The sequence below is a fragment of the Arachis stenosperma genome, chromosome 8, assembly GCF_014773155.1.
Source record: "Arachis stenosperma cultivar V10309 chromosome 8, arast.V10309.gnm1.PFL2, whole genome shotgun sequence".
NCBI lineage: Eukaryota > Viridiplantae > Streptophyta > Magnoliopsida > Fabales > Fabaceae > Arachis > Arachis stenosperma.
In genome coordinates, this window is record NC_080384.1 from 32,367,994 (window position 1) to 32,382,596 (window position 14,603).

General features: G+C 37.0%; 1 non-coding gene and 1 pseudogene across 1 annotated transcript; one reads left to right on the forward strand and one right to left on the reverse strand.

Moving 5' to 3' along the window:
- Nucleotides 1–5,708: 5,708 nt before the first annotated feature.
- Nucleotides 5,709–5,816, forward strand: LOC130947168 (small nucleolar RNA R71). The gene has a single exon (XR_009072569.1). It is a non-coding gene; the product is annotated as a small nucleolar RNA R71 (small nucleolar RNA).
- A 5,606-nt stretch (nucleotides 5,817–11,422) lies between these two features.
- Nucleotides 11,423–13,531, reverse strand: LOC130945812 (probable protein S-acyltransferase 7; annotated as a pseudogene).
- Between the last annotated feature and the right edge of the window lie 1,072 nt (nucleotides 13,532–14,603).

Sequence of the window (14,603 nt, forward strand, 5' to 3'; positions counted from 1 at the left end):
GGCAGTTTTGCTGCACCATGATAATGAGCTGAGGATTCAGCTCAAAGCTACTAACTCCAATGGAGGGTATACAAATACTACTCCCATATGAAGCAGTAGTGGGGTTAGCATATGACCCCAGAGTCCTCTTGGACTGTTCATTCCCACTTGCTTCCATATTGAACAATAGAGTTATTTGTTTATAAAGGATTGTGGAATATGTTGGTATTATTTATTTTATAAAAATCAAAATTTTTATAAAATAAAAACGAAATAAATAAATGAAAGTGAAAATATTTTGAAATTGAAAATTGAATTTTTTATATAAAATTTTCGAAAAAAAATAGTTCAAAATTAGTTAGAAAATATAAATTTTTTTTTTTTGAATTTTGAATTTTATGATGAAAGAGAAAAACACACAAAAGACACAAGACTTAAAATTTTTAGATCCAATGTTCCTTATTTTCGAAAATTTTTGGAGGGAAAAACACCAAGAACAAAAGAAAGAACACCAAACTTAAAATTTTTAGAGAATCAAAATAAATTTTCGAAAATTAAAGAAAACTTAACAAGAAAACACACCAAACTTAGAGTTTGGTACAAGATTCAATCCAAGAAAAATTATTTTTGAAAAAGGTTCCAAAGGGTATAACCAATTATCAAGAACAACTTGAAAATCAAGGAAGAACCAAGAAAACTCAACACGAGAATTTTAGAGAAAATATAAAATATGCAATTAACACCAAACTTAGAACAAGACACTAAACTCACGAAAATTAGCAATCAATTAAAAGAAAAATAATAAATTTTGAAAAGAAAAATTTTGAAAAGAAACTATCCTATCAAGATTTAATGACTCTATAACAATAAAAATAAAAATAAATTATTCCTAATCTAAGAAATAAAATAAGCCTTCAATTGTCCAAACTCAATAATCCCCGGCAACGGCGCCAAAAACTTGGTGGACGAAATTGTGATCCTTAATTAATGACTCTTTGGCATGTGCCAAAAAGAACTAACTCAACTAACTGATTACTTTCTTTTCACAATTCCGTTCAACTAACCAGCAAGTGCACTGGGTCGTCCAAGTAATACCTTACGTGAGTAAGGGTCGATCCCACGGAGATTATTGGCTTGAAGCAATCAATGTTTATTTTATTAATCTTAGTCAGGAGGTCAATAGGATTAATTGGATTTTACTTGTAAAAAGCCAAACTACTTAAAATTGTAAGTTGGAATAATAAAGAGTACTAGCGTTACTTGTGTGCAGTAATGGAGAATATGTTGGAGTTTTGGAGATGCTTTGTCCTTTGACTTCAACTCTTCCTTGAAATCCTCTTCTCACACGCAGATTCCTTCCATGGCAAGCTCTATGTAGGGTGTCACCGTTGTCAGTGGCTACTTCCCATCCTCTCAGTGAAAACGTTCCTATGCTCTGTCACAGCACGGCTAATCATCTGTCGGTTCTCAATCAGGTTGGAATAGAATCCATTGATTCTTTTGCGTATGTCACTAACGCCCAGCCCTCAGGAGTTTGAAGCACGTCACAGTCATTCAATCCCAGAATCCTACTCGGAATACCACAGACAAGGTTTAGACTTTCCGGATTCTCCTGAATGCCGCCATCAATCCGGCCTATACCACGAAGATTCTGTTGGGAAATCTAAGAGATATTCATTCAATCTGATATAGAACGGAGGTGGTTGTCAGGCACACGTTCATGGATTGAGGAAGGTGATGAGTGTCACAGATCATCACCTTCTTCACAATTAAGCGCGAATAAACATCTTAGACAAGAACAAGCGTGTTTGAATGGAAAACAAAGGAATTGTATTAAATCATCGAGACGCTGCAGAGCTCCTCACCCCCAACAATGGAGTTTAGAGACTCATGCCGTCACAAAGTATGTAATTCAGATCTGAAAATGTCATGAGGTACAAGATAAGTCTCTAAAAGTTGTTTAAATAGTAAACTAGTAACCTAGGTTTACAGAATATGAGTAAACTAAGATAATTGGTGCAGAAATCCACTTCTGGGGCCCACTTGGTGTGTGCTGGGGCTGAGATTAAAGCTATCCACGAGTAGAGGCCTTTCTTGGCGTTAAACTCCAGGTTATGACGTGTTTTGGGCGTTCAACTCCGGATCATGACGTTTTTCTGGCGTTTAACTCCAGACAGCAACATGTACTTGGCGTTCAACGCCAAGTTACGTCATTTATTCTCGAATAAAGTATGGACTATTATATATTGCTGGAAAGCCCTGGATGTCTACTTTCCAACGCCGTTGAGAGCGCGCCAATTGGACTTCTGTAGCTCCAGAAAATCCATTTCGAGTGCAGGGAGGTCAGGATCCAACAACATCAGCAGTCCTTTTTCAGCCTAAGTCAGATTTTTGCTCAGCCCCCTCAATTTCAGCCAGAAATTACCTGAAATTACAGAAAAATACACACACTCATAGTAAAGTCCAGAAATATGATTTTTGCTTAAAAACTAATAAAATTCTATTGAAAACTAATTAAAACATACTAAAATCTATATGAAATTACCCCCAAAAAGCGTATAAAATATCCGCTCATCAAACTCCAACCATCCTCTAGCCACGGGTTTGAGGTCATGCCTTCTCAATTGAACCGGCTTGCCTCTTGAATCTCTCTTCCATTGTGCGCCCTCTTCACATATGACTGTGAGGACTTGGTCCAACCTTTGATCAAAGTTGACCCTTCTTGTGTAAGGATGTTCATCTCCTTGCATCATAGGCAAGTTGAACGCTACCCTCACACTTTCCGGACTGAAATCCAAGTATTTCTCCCGAACCATAGTAAGATAATTCTTTGTATCCGGGTTCATACTTTGATCATGGTTCTTTGTGATCCATGCATTGGCATAGAACTCTTGAACCATCAAGATTCCGACTTGTTGAATGGGGTTGGTAAGTACTTCCCAACCTCTTCTTCGGATCTCATGGCGGATCTCCAGATATTCACCCTTTTTGAGTGAAAAGGGGACCTCGGGGATCACCTTCTTCAAGGCCACAACTTCATAGAAGTGGTCTTGATGCACCCTTGAGATGAATCTATCAATCTCCCATGACTCGGAGGTGGAAGCTTTTGCCTTCCCTTTCCTCTTTCTAGAGGTTTCTCCGGCCTTGGATGCCATAAATGGTTATGGAAAAACAAAAAAGCAATGCTTTTACCACACCAAACTTAAAAGGTTTGCTCGTCCTCGAGCAAAAGAAGAAAGAAGAGAGTAGAAGAAGAAGAAATGAGGGAGAAAGGGATGGCTTTGTATTCGGCCAAAGAAGGGGAGAAGTGGTGTTTAGGTTGTGAAAATGAAGAATGAAGAAGGGTATTTATAGGAGAGAGGGGAGATGGAGTTCGGCCATTATGGGTGGGTTTGGGAGGGAAAGTGGTTTGAATTTGAAGGGAGAGGTTGGTGGGGTTTTGTGAAGGATGGATGTGAGTGGTGAAGAGAAAGATGGGATTTGAGAGGTGAAGGGTTTTTGGGGAAGAGGTATTGAGGTGATTGGTGAATGGGGGAAGAAGAGAGAGGGTGGTGGTGGGGTAGGTGGTGGTCCTGTGGGGTCCTGTGGGGTCCACAGATCCTGTGGTGTCAAGGAAAAGTCATCCCTGCACCAAATGTTGCTCAAAATCACGTTTTGAGCCATTTCTGGCGTTAAACGCCGGGCTGGTGTCCATTCCTGGCGTTTAACGCCAGGTTCTTGCCCTTTTCTGGCGTTTAACGCCAGTCTGGTGCCCCTTTCTGGCGTTAAACGCCCAGAATGGTGCCAGACTGGGCGTTAAACGCCCAACAGCTAACCTCACTGGCGTTTAAACGCCAGCAACATCTTCCTCCAGGGTGTGCTGTTTTTCTTCCTGTTTTTCATTTTGTTTTTGCTTTTTTCATTGATTTTGTGACTTCTCATGATCATCAACCTACAAAAAAAATAAAATAACAAAAGGAAATAGTTAATTATAAAACATTGGGTTGCCTCCCAACAAGCACTTCTTTAATGTCATTAGCTTGACAGAGGACTCTCATGGAGCCTCACAGATACTTAGAGCCATGTTGGAACCTCCTAACACCAAACTTAGAGTTTGAATGTGGGGGTTCAACACCAAACTTAAAGTTTGGTTGTGGCCTCCCAACACCAAACTTAGAGTTTGACTGTGGGGGCTCTGTTTGGCTCTGTTTTGAGAGAAGCTCTTCATGCTTCTTCTCCATGGTGATAGAGGGATATCCTTGAGCCTTAAATACAAAGGATTCTTCATTCACTTGAATGATTAACTCTCCTCTATCAACATCAATCACAGCCTTTGCTGTGGCTAGGAAGGGTCTGCCAAGGATGATGGTTTCATCCATGCACTTCCCAGTCTCTAGGACTATGAAATCAGTAGGGATGTAATGGTCTTCAACTTTTACCAGAACATCCTCTACAAGTCCATGAGCTTGTTTTCTTGAGTTGTCTGCCATCTCTAATGAGATTCTTGCAGCTTGCACCTCAAAGATCCCTAGCTTCTCCATTACAGAGAGAGGCATGAGGTTTACACTTGACCCTAAGTCACACAGAGCCGTCTTGAAGGTCATGGTGCCTATGGTACAAGGTAGTGAAAACTTCCCAGGATCTTGTCTCTTTTGAGGTAATTTCTGCCTAGACAAGTCATCTAGTTCTTTGGTGAGCAAAGGAGGTTCGTTCTCCCAAGTCTCATTTCCAAATAACTTGTCATTTAGCTTCATGATTGCTCCAAGGTATTTAGCAACTTGCTCTTCAGTGACATACTCATCCTCTTCAGAGGAAGAATACTCATCAGAGCTCATGAAAGGCAGAAGTAAGTCCAATGGAATCTCTATGGTCTCATTTTGAGCCTCAGATTCCCATGGTTCCTCATTGGGAAACTCAGAGGAGGTTGGTGCACGCCCATTGAGGTCTTCCTCAGTGGCGTCCACCTCCTCTCTTTCCTCTCCATATTCGGCCATGGTTATGGCCTTGCACTCTCCTTTTGGATTTTCTTCTGTGTTGCTTGGAAGAGTACTTGGAGGGAGTTCAGTAATTTTCTTGCTCAGCTGTCCCACTTGTGCTTCCAAATTCCTAATGGAAGACCTTGTTTCAGTCATGAAACTTTGAGTGGTTTTGATTAGATTAGAGACCATGGTTGCTAAGTCAGAGGGGTTCTGCTTAGAATTCTCTGTCTGTTGCTGAGAAGATGATGGAAAAGGCTTGCCATTGCTAAACCTGTTTCTTCCACCATTATTGTTGAAACCTTGTTGAGGTCTCTCTTGATTCTTCCATGAGAAATTTGGGTGATTTCTCCATGAAGAATTATAGGTGTTTCCATAGGGTTCTCCTAGGTAATTCACCTCTTCCATTGAAGGGTTCTCAGGATCATAAGCTTCTTCTTCGGATGAAGCATCCTTAGTACTGCTTGGTGCATTTTGCATTCCAGACAGACTTTGAAAAATCAAATTGACTTGTTGAGTCAATATTTTATTCTGAGCCAATATGGCATTCAGAGTATCAATCTCAAGAACTCCTTTCTTCTGATTGGTCCCATTGTTCACAGGATTCCTTTCAGAAGTGTACATGAATTGGTTATTTGCAACCATTTCAATTAGCTCTTGAGCTTCTGTAGGCGTCTTCTTCAAATGAAGAGATCCTCCAGCAGAGCTATCCAAAGACATCTTGGATAGTTCAGAGAGACCATCATAGAAAATGCCTATGATGCTCCATTCAGAAAGCATGTCAGAAGGACATTTTCTGATCAATTATTTGTATCTTTCCCAAGCTTCATAGAGGGATTCACCATCCTTCTGTCTGAAGGTTTGGACTTCCACTCTAAGCTTACTCAATTTTTGAGGTGGAAAGAACTTTGCCAAGAAGGCATTGACTAGCTTTTCCCAAGAGTCCAGGCTATCTTTAGGTTGTGAGTCCAACCATATTCTAGCTCTGTCTCTTACAGCAAAAGGGAATAGCATCAGTCTGTAGACCTCAGGGTCAACCCCATTAGTCTTGACTGTGTCACAGATTTGCAAGAACTCAGCTAAAAACTGATGAGGATCTTCCATTGGAAGTCCATGGAATTTGCAATTCTGTTGCATTAGAGAAACTAATTGAGGCTTAAGCTCAAAGTTGTTTGCTCCAATGGCAAGGATAGAGATGCTTCTCCCATAGAAGTCGGGAGTAGGTGCAGTAAAGTCACCTAGCACCTTCCTTGCATTGTTGGCATTGTTGTTGTTTTCGGCTGCCATGTGTTCTTCTTCTTTGAAGAATTCGGTCAGGTCCTCTAAAGAGAGTTGTGCTTTGGCTTCTCTTAGCTTTCTCTTCAAGGTCCTTTCAGGTTCAGGGTCAGCTTCAACAAGAATGCCTTTGTCTCTGCTCCTGCTCATATGAAAGAGAAGAGAACAAGAAGATGTGGAATCCTCTATGTCACAGTATAGAGATTCCTTGAGGTGTCAGAGGAAAAGAAAAATAGAAGAAAGAAGGTAGAAGAATTCGAACTTGATGAGATAAAGTTCGAATTGTGCATTGAGAAGGAGTATTACTCCATAAATAGAAGGATGTGAGAAGGAGGGAAGAGAATTTTCGAAAATTAATTAGAAAGATGTCAAAAACATTTTAAAAATTGATTGATAATTTTCGAAAATTGAAAGTGGAAAAGAAATCAAGTGATTTTTGAAAAAGATTTTGAAATTAGAAGTTAAAAAGATTTGATTGAAAACTGATTTTGAAAAAGATGTGATTAAAGAGATATGATTGAAAAGATTTGATTTAAAAACAATTTTAAAAGATATGTTTTGAAAACAAAATTTTTTAAAAGATTTGATTTTGAAAATCAATGACTTGTCTAACAAGAAAAGATATGATTCAAACATTAAACCTTCCTCAACAGAAAAGGCAACATATTTGAGATGTTCAATCAAATCATTAATTGTTAGTAAGTATCTTTGAAAAAGGAAAGGAATTGATTTTGAAAACATTTGATTGAAAAGATATGATTTGAAAAAGATTTGATTTTGAAAAGCTTAGAAAACTTGAAAAAAAATGATTTGAAAAACAAAATCTTCCCCCTTTGCCATCCTGGCGTTAAACGCCCAGAATGGCCTCCATTCTGGCGTTTAACGGCCAAAATGCTACCTCTTTGGGCGTTAAACGCCCAACCAGGTACCCTGGCTGGCGTTTAAACGCCAGTCTGTCTTCTTCACTGGGCATTTTTGAATGCTCAGCTTTTTCTGTATAATTCCTCTGCAGCATGTTCTGAATCTTCAATTCTTTGTATTATTGACTTGAAAAGACACCACTTAAAAATATTTTTGGATTTTTAATAATCAAAAATGCAACAAGAATGAAATAACAATGCATGCAAGACACCAAACTTAGCAGTTTGTATACTACTGACACTATATGAGACACATAAACACTCAAGCCAAAAGAATTCAAAGATCAGAGTAAGGAATCATCAAGAATTACTTGAAGATCCTTAAGATACATGAATGAATGTATGCAATTGACACCGAACTTAAGATGAGACTAGTGTCTCAATAAGGAACATAACATATTTTTGGTTTTTATGAAATTTTTTGAATTTTTTTGTGTTTTTCGAAAATTAAGTGGAAAAAGATATCAAAATTCTTAATGAAAATTCCAGGAATCAGTGCAATGCTAGTCTAAGACTCCGGTCTAGGAATTAGACATGGCTTCACAGCCAGCCAAGCTTTCAAAGAAAGCTTCGGTCCAAAACACTAGACATGGCCAAAGGCCAGCCAAGCCTTAGCAGATCACTGCTCCAAAAGCAAGATTGATAAAAATCAACAAGCTCTTGTGATGATAAGTTGAAACCTCGGTCCAATGAGATTAGACATGGCTTCCCAGCCAGCCAGATTTCAACAAATCATCATGAAACTCTAGAATTCGTCTTCAAGAATTTTGAAAAAAAAAATACCTAATCTAAGCAACAAGATGTACCGTCAGTTGTCCAAACTGAACATTCCCCGGCATTGTTACCAAAAGCTTGCTCAAAACTTGAACAATCCCCGGCAACGGCGCCAAAAACTTGGTGCGCGAAATTGTGAACAATACTTTTCACAACTCTCATAATCCCCGGTCATGAACCCCAAAAACTTGGTGTTCAATCCCATGGCATTACACAACTTCGCACAACTAACCAGCAAGTGCACTGGGTCGTCCAAGTAATACCTTACGTGAGTAAGGGTCGATCCCACGGAGATTGTTAGTATGAAGCAAGCTATGGTCATCTTGCAAATCTTAGTCAGGCAGACTCAAATGTATATGGTGATGAACGAAAATAACATAAAAGATAAAGATAGAGATACTTATGTAATTCATTGGTAGGAACTTCAGATAAGCGCATGAAGATGCCTTCCCTTCCGTCTCTCTGCTTTCCTACTGTCTTCATCCAATCCTTCTTATTCCCTTCCATGGCAAGCTCGTGTAGGGTTTCACCGTTGTCAATGGCTACCTCCCATCCTCTCAGTGAAAGCGATTGCATATGCTCTGTCACAGCATAGCGGAATTCAGCTGTCGGTTCTCGGTCAGGCCCGAATAATATCCATCGATACTTTTGCGTCTGTCACTAACGCCCCGCCTGCTAGGAGTTTGAAGCACGTCACAGTCATTCAGTCATTGAATCCTACTCAGAATACCACAGACAAGGTTAGACCTTCCGGATTCTCTTGAATGCTGCCATCAATTCTCGCCTATACCACGAAGACTCTGATCTCACGGAATGGTTGGCTCGTTTGTCAGGCGAGCACTCGGTTGTCAGGCGATCAACCATGCATCGTGCAATCAGGAATCCAAGAGATATTCACTAGAGCCTTGGTTGCTTGTAGAACAAGAGTGGTTGTCAGTCACCTTGTTCATAAGTGAGAATGATGATGAGTGTCACGGATCATCACATTCATCAAGTTGAAGAACAAGTGATATCTTAGAACAAGAACAAGCGGAATTGAATGGAAGAACAATAGTAATTGCATTAATACTCGAGGTACAGCAGAGCTCCACACCTTAATCTATGGTGTGTAGAAACTCCACCGTTGAAAATACATAAGCATAAGGTCTAGGCATGGCCGAATGGCCAGCCTTCCAATGATCTAAGATAGCATAAAACGAAGATAGCTACCAAAGTCCTCTAATACAATAGTAAAAGGTCCTACTTATAGAACTAGTAGCCTAAGGTTTACAGAAATGAGTAAATGACATAAAAATCCACTTCCGGGCCCACTTGGTGTGTGCTTGGGCTGAGCAATGAAGCAATTTCGTGTAGAGACTCTTCTTGGAGTTAAACGCCGCTTTTATGCCAGTTTGGGCGTTTAACTCCCATTTGGGTGCCAGTTCCAGCGTTTAACGCTGGGATTTCTTGAGGTGACTTTGAACGCCGGTTTGGGCCATCAAATCTTGGGCAAAGTATGGACTATCATATATTGCTGGAAAGCCCAGGATGTCTACTTTCCAACGCCGTTGAGAGCGCGCCAATTGGGCTTCTGTAGCTCCAGAAAATCCACTTCGAGTGCAGGGAGGTCAGAATCCAACAGCATCTGCAGTCCTTTTCAGTCTCTGAATCAGATTTTTGCTCAGAACCTTCAATTTCAGCCAGAAAATACCTGAAATCACAGAAAAACACACAAACTCATAGTAAAGTCCAGAAAAGTGAATTTTAACTAAAAACTAATAAAAATATACTAAAATCTCAACTAGAACTACCAAAAACATACTAAAAACAATGCCAAAAAGTGTATAAATTATCCGCTCATCACCTGCTCACACTCTTGCTAACTTAGGCATCGGAGTGTCTTTGCAGGTACCACCCCCATCTCCTCGCACAAACAAGTCAGACGGAGCCTCCCGAGTTGCAGATCCATTCGGAATCCTCCTCCTTCACACATTTGGGCCAACCAATTCCATCCAGCCCATCGATCTCCGGTTACCCACCGTAACAAGGTCTATTTGTTAGATTCGAATCCGGTCTTAGACCTGATGAAATTTATACATTTTTGGGCTACGATTATATTGGGTAAAAACTGGGTAAAAACCGGGCCGTTAACATTACTTTCTTGTAAATTAGCATGTGAAAATATCCAAATTTTCAATATTCTAACCATTATTTGACATGGTAAAATTCACTTAGAAAAATATAATAAGAATCAACCCTTCTCTAAAATTTAAGCATAACCACAATCAATACTAATATTGTTTAATAATACCAAATATTTAAATCAATACAAATAATACAATATTATGCATTTGTCTAAAATCTTATGCATTTTAAACATAAAACATTAACTTATAGTCTTATAATGACTAATAACATAAAATATCAAGGTTTACAATATTTAAATTTTACATAAGAATAGCCATCATCCATCACTAATAACACAAAATATTAATTGTGTATGATGACCGGGTCACTGAGTTGAGTTCAGGTGATCCGAGCTATGACTCAAACCCGATCTAAAATAATGACCGGGTCTATTTTTAAGACCCTTACCCTATTCTACACCCGATAAAATTACACCAAATTAATCCCTAAAAAATTCGGGACAAGATCGAGTCTTCGAACCGAACTGAACCATAAACACCCCTACAAATATCTATTTTAATTTTAGCATATATAATGTGTCAATGCAATGTGAAAAGTTGTGATTTGACTCGCTTCTCTGTAAGATATATGGCCCTATGTTCGTTTATTTACAATATATACTATGATTATTGATGCATAGCTAAATAATCTAAATTAACTTTTGGCATATCATGATACTTACAAATTAATCCAATGATGATTTACTCATTCAACATTTAGTAACATATTCACCTTAGAAAAGCATGCAAATTAAAGGGGTTGGGGGGCATGAACCAAATTAAATTAGGTTAGTCTAGTATTTAGTTCACTAATCTACTGAAATAAGTATCGAAAGTTCAAATTTCATGACAAATTTTTAAATGAAACTCTGATTCGTAATAAATTAATCTTTAACTTATTTTTGTAATGAATTAATCTTTGACTTATTAAAATAAAAAATACCGTAAAAAAAAAAAGCATGAACCAAACAAGAAAAATTGGACATTGAAGGTTTTATATCATTTTCTTACATTATTTTACCTCGGCTCGATGCTTTTACTTTCTTATATTCACCTTATTATATTATTCTTAAGATGAAGTAGGTAATGCAAGGTATGTGCCGACAAACTACACTATTAATAAAGTGCTTTCTTTGACCAATCTATTAAAAGTTTCCTAACACAAGAAGCATCGTTCTTAGAAGATAGAAGAAATCAACATCTAACTTTTTTTTATTTATTTTTTTTGGAACAAACATATGCAACCACTAATCAAGTAACATATTTTATAATCCACAATTGACATCATTATAATCATTTCTCAGTTGAGTAAGAGGTCTCACTCAAACTCCACCAAATGTAATTTGGCCACCACCTATGTGTCACAGTTAACTACCTCTGCTCGAAAATCTACCCTAGGAAGAGGAACCGCCGCAAAAAATGCCTCCTTGAAATTGCTTAATATTCCTCTATCATACGGGTTTTTAGAACCCACATAACGTTGCCGAAAATTCTCATAAGCTGTCTGCAATGAGATGTGAGCATGTTAGAAATTTTTTACACCGAAGTAATGTGGCATAATTGTTAACTAACTCGTTTTATGAATAATAAGTATATGTATTTATCAGAGTTCAATTATAAAATTAACTATATTTTAATAATATTAGTGAATTTTTAAATTATTTTTTATTTTAAATTCTAAATTCTAAATTTTAAATTTTCAAAAGAAATAAAAATTAAAAAATAATTTTACAATAAAAAAAAGCTCACCTTGATTCTAATTAAAAGTTAGTTCCTTATACATGTATAATTGTATATACTTATATTCTATTTGTTATTAGATTTTGTGATTATTTCCTTTCCATAATTATTAGTTACTACTTTATTTGTGCATTTTAAAGTATTAATTACCTGGTTTATTGCTATCAAATAAACATGGTAGATAGCAAGGGCTCCTAAAAATCCAATAGCATTGAAGGCAAGTGCAGCCAATGCTAATGTTTCCGGGCATGTCTTTACCATTCCAATAAATCCATGCACATTCTTTCTATGTAGTATCCAACAAGAGAAGGCAAAAATGTACACAAAGAAAATTAAGCCTGATATCACTAGTGCCATGTAAGATCTACAGTTCCTCTGCATTTACAATCATCAAAACTCAAGTTACATTAGAAAATATCAAAGAAAATACACTATCTAGGACATCATGTTAAGGTTACATTGTATATATTCTAATATAAATTTCATTTGTGTGCATTTTCAGCATAACTATGTCTTCTATTTCAAGAAAAAAAAACTTAATTATTATACAAAGATAATTAATCGTGTATTATCACCTCAATAAAAATAGCTAATTTTCAAATTCATTACTTCAAAAATCATCTAAAGTCATGAATCTAATTGTATTACTGTATAAAATTTTATCGATTCATTAAAATTAAACTATTATTATACAAACAAACACGTTTTTAACTCAATTAACTATTATCTGAAGAGCTATACAAATAGCAACCGCATAGATCTAATTAGAGTACAATGTAAAATTTTTGTTATTGGTAATTAATTGAAGTTGTAATAATAACTAAGCGTACCAATCCAATGCATTGACCAACCCAAGGGCAGTGGTGATCATATCTCTCAACACAATTGTCACATATTGCACAATGGCTACTTCTAGGTGGTCGGAAAATCTTACAAACTCGACAATACTTCAGTTTCACTTCCACCCCATTGATGGTTGCCTTTTTACTTCTTGTTCCATCACTAGTACCAGCCTTTTCCAATTCCAAAGTTTCTTGCTCATTATTTCGAGGAATAATTCCCGGGTCAGTTGTGCTTACTTGAATCAAATTGACAAGAACCTACATTTAATTAAACAACATATATAGTTGCAATCACTAATTAATTAATTAATGTGACAACCAATATTCAAATAAAACTTAAAATAAATAATAATGGGGTTAGAGGCCGGGACCAACAACGAATGTGAAAACCAAAGAGAATGTAACAATGAGGGCAGAGTGATGATGAGGCATGTCCTTAACAACATATCTGGCAAAAATCCAACTTGAAAGGACTATAGAAGTAGCGGTGAACATTAACCCTCTTGGATTTGGACCACATATTAATCTCCCATGCAAGAAAAAGACCTGCATGATCACAACATGTAATGCACAATTTTAGTGACACACTAATTGATACATCATATCATAGACTATATAATAATGTTATAATAATAACAAAGTTTAGTTACATTTTTCCCTGGCCAAACTTGGTAGACTCTAATTGTGTCGGAATTTTCAATGACACCAAATTGAATCAGTTGACCCTCGCAAGCCCTCTTCATATTGTGCAACTTTGCCTTTAGAGTAAACATCAGACTTTGATTTCCATGACCAACTTTGGGTTCTAATTCAATTGCTTTGTTTGTGTCAAATAAAGCAATCGGTTCCATCTCTTCTATTTCTGTTTCAGTTGGTCTCATTTCATTACAGATCGAAGCAATTTCTTTTTCCATCAAAAGGAGAAATTAGTTTCTCACAATCTTAGAATAATCAATTGCAAATAACCACTCATTCTAGTTGCTTAACTACATTTTCACAGTTTCACCCGAACAAGCAGTTACCTAGTAAGCCTAGGTTGGAGTACCAGTAACATTGGGCTAAGGCCCAAAATAAATGCAAAATATAATAAGTTAAATTTTGTCATAAAATGGAACAAAAAAAAAACATTAAAAAATTAAAATTTTAATGCACGCTGAATGTGAAATAGATTTATCCATGTATTCAATTATGTAACACTATATTAATAAAATAATTATTTTTTATATTTACTATGATAAATTAGATTTATGCGGTAAAAACATTTAATTGTTTGTGTAGTCCAAATGTATTAAAGTGAATGAAATGCCTAGTTCATATTATATTAAGCTTATTAATCAGTCACAAATATCTCGAATTACTTGTGTGTGGTCCAAGTGTATTTATAGCGGTTGTTTTCTTTATGGAGAATTCTTGGGAGGTGTTTCATGACAATCATGTTTTGTGGATGCAGAAGAAGGACTTAACAGATTCACATTGTTAAGATATGACATACTTTAAGGGTAAGGCATCCATACTGCTATAATCATAATGTTATTGGATCTTGGAGTACATGACATGCATGCACCGTACATGTTCTTCCACATGCATGCAAGTGATTAGAAAAAGAAAAGGAAAATTGCACTTGGCAATTGACTCGTGGTTTCTGCTTTTATCAATGTGTGTTCATGTGCTCCATGTGAGGCTGCTTTGCTTTAGGGGCCACGCTGATCACTGCGTTATCATTTACTTGAAACTCATTGCAAAACAAATTTATCATACATACTACAACTTTACATCAACTTTTTAGTAAGGACTAAGAACTAATAAGGATTTTTCATTAAGAAACTTCATCTTGAAATGGGGGAAGCCCAAAACAAAAGAAACTTCTATGTTTGGTTCCTGAGGGTATCCTTAGGTCTGTTATGCTGGACTTTGCCCTCGGCCCTTAATGGACCTTGTCCAAAATATTTTAGG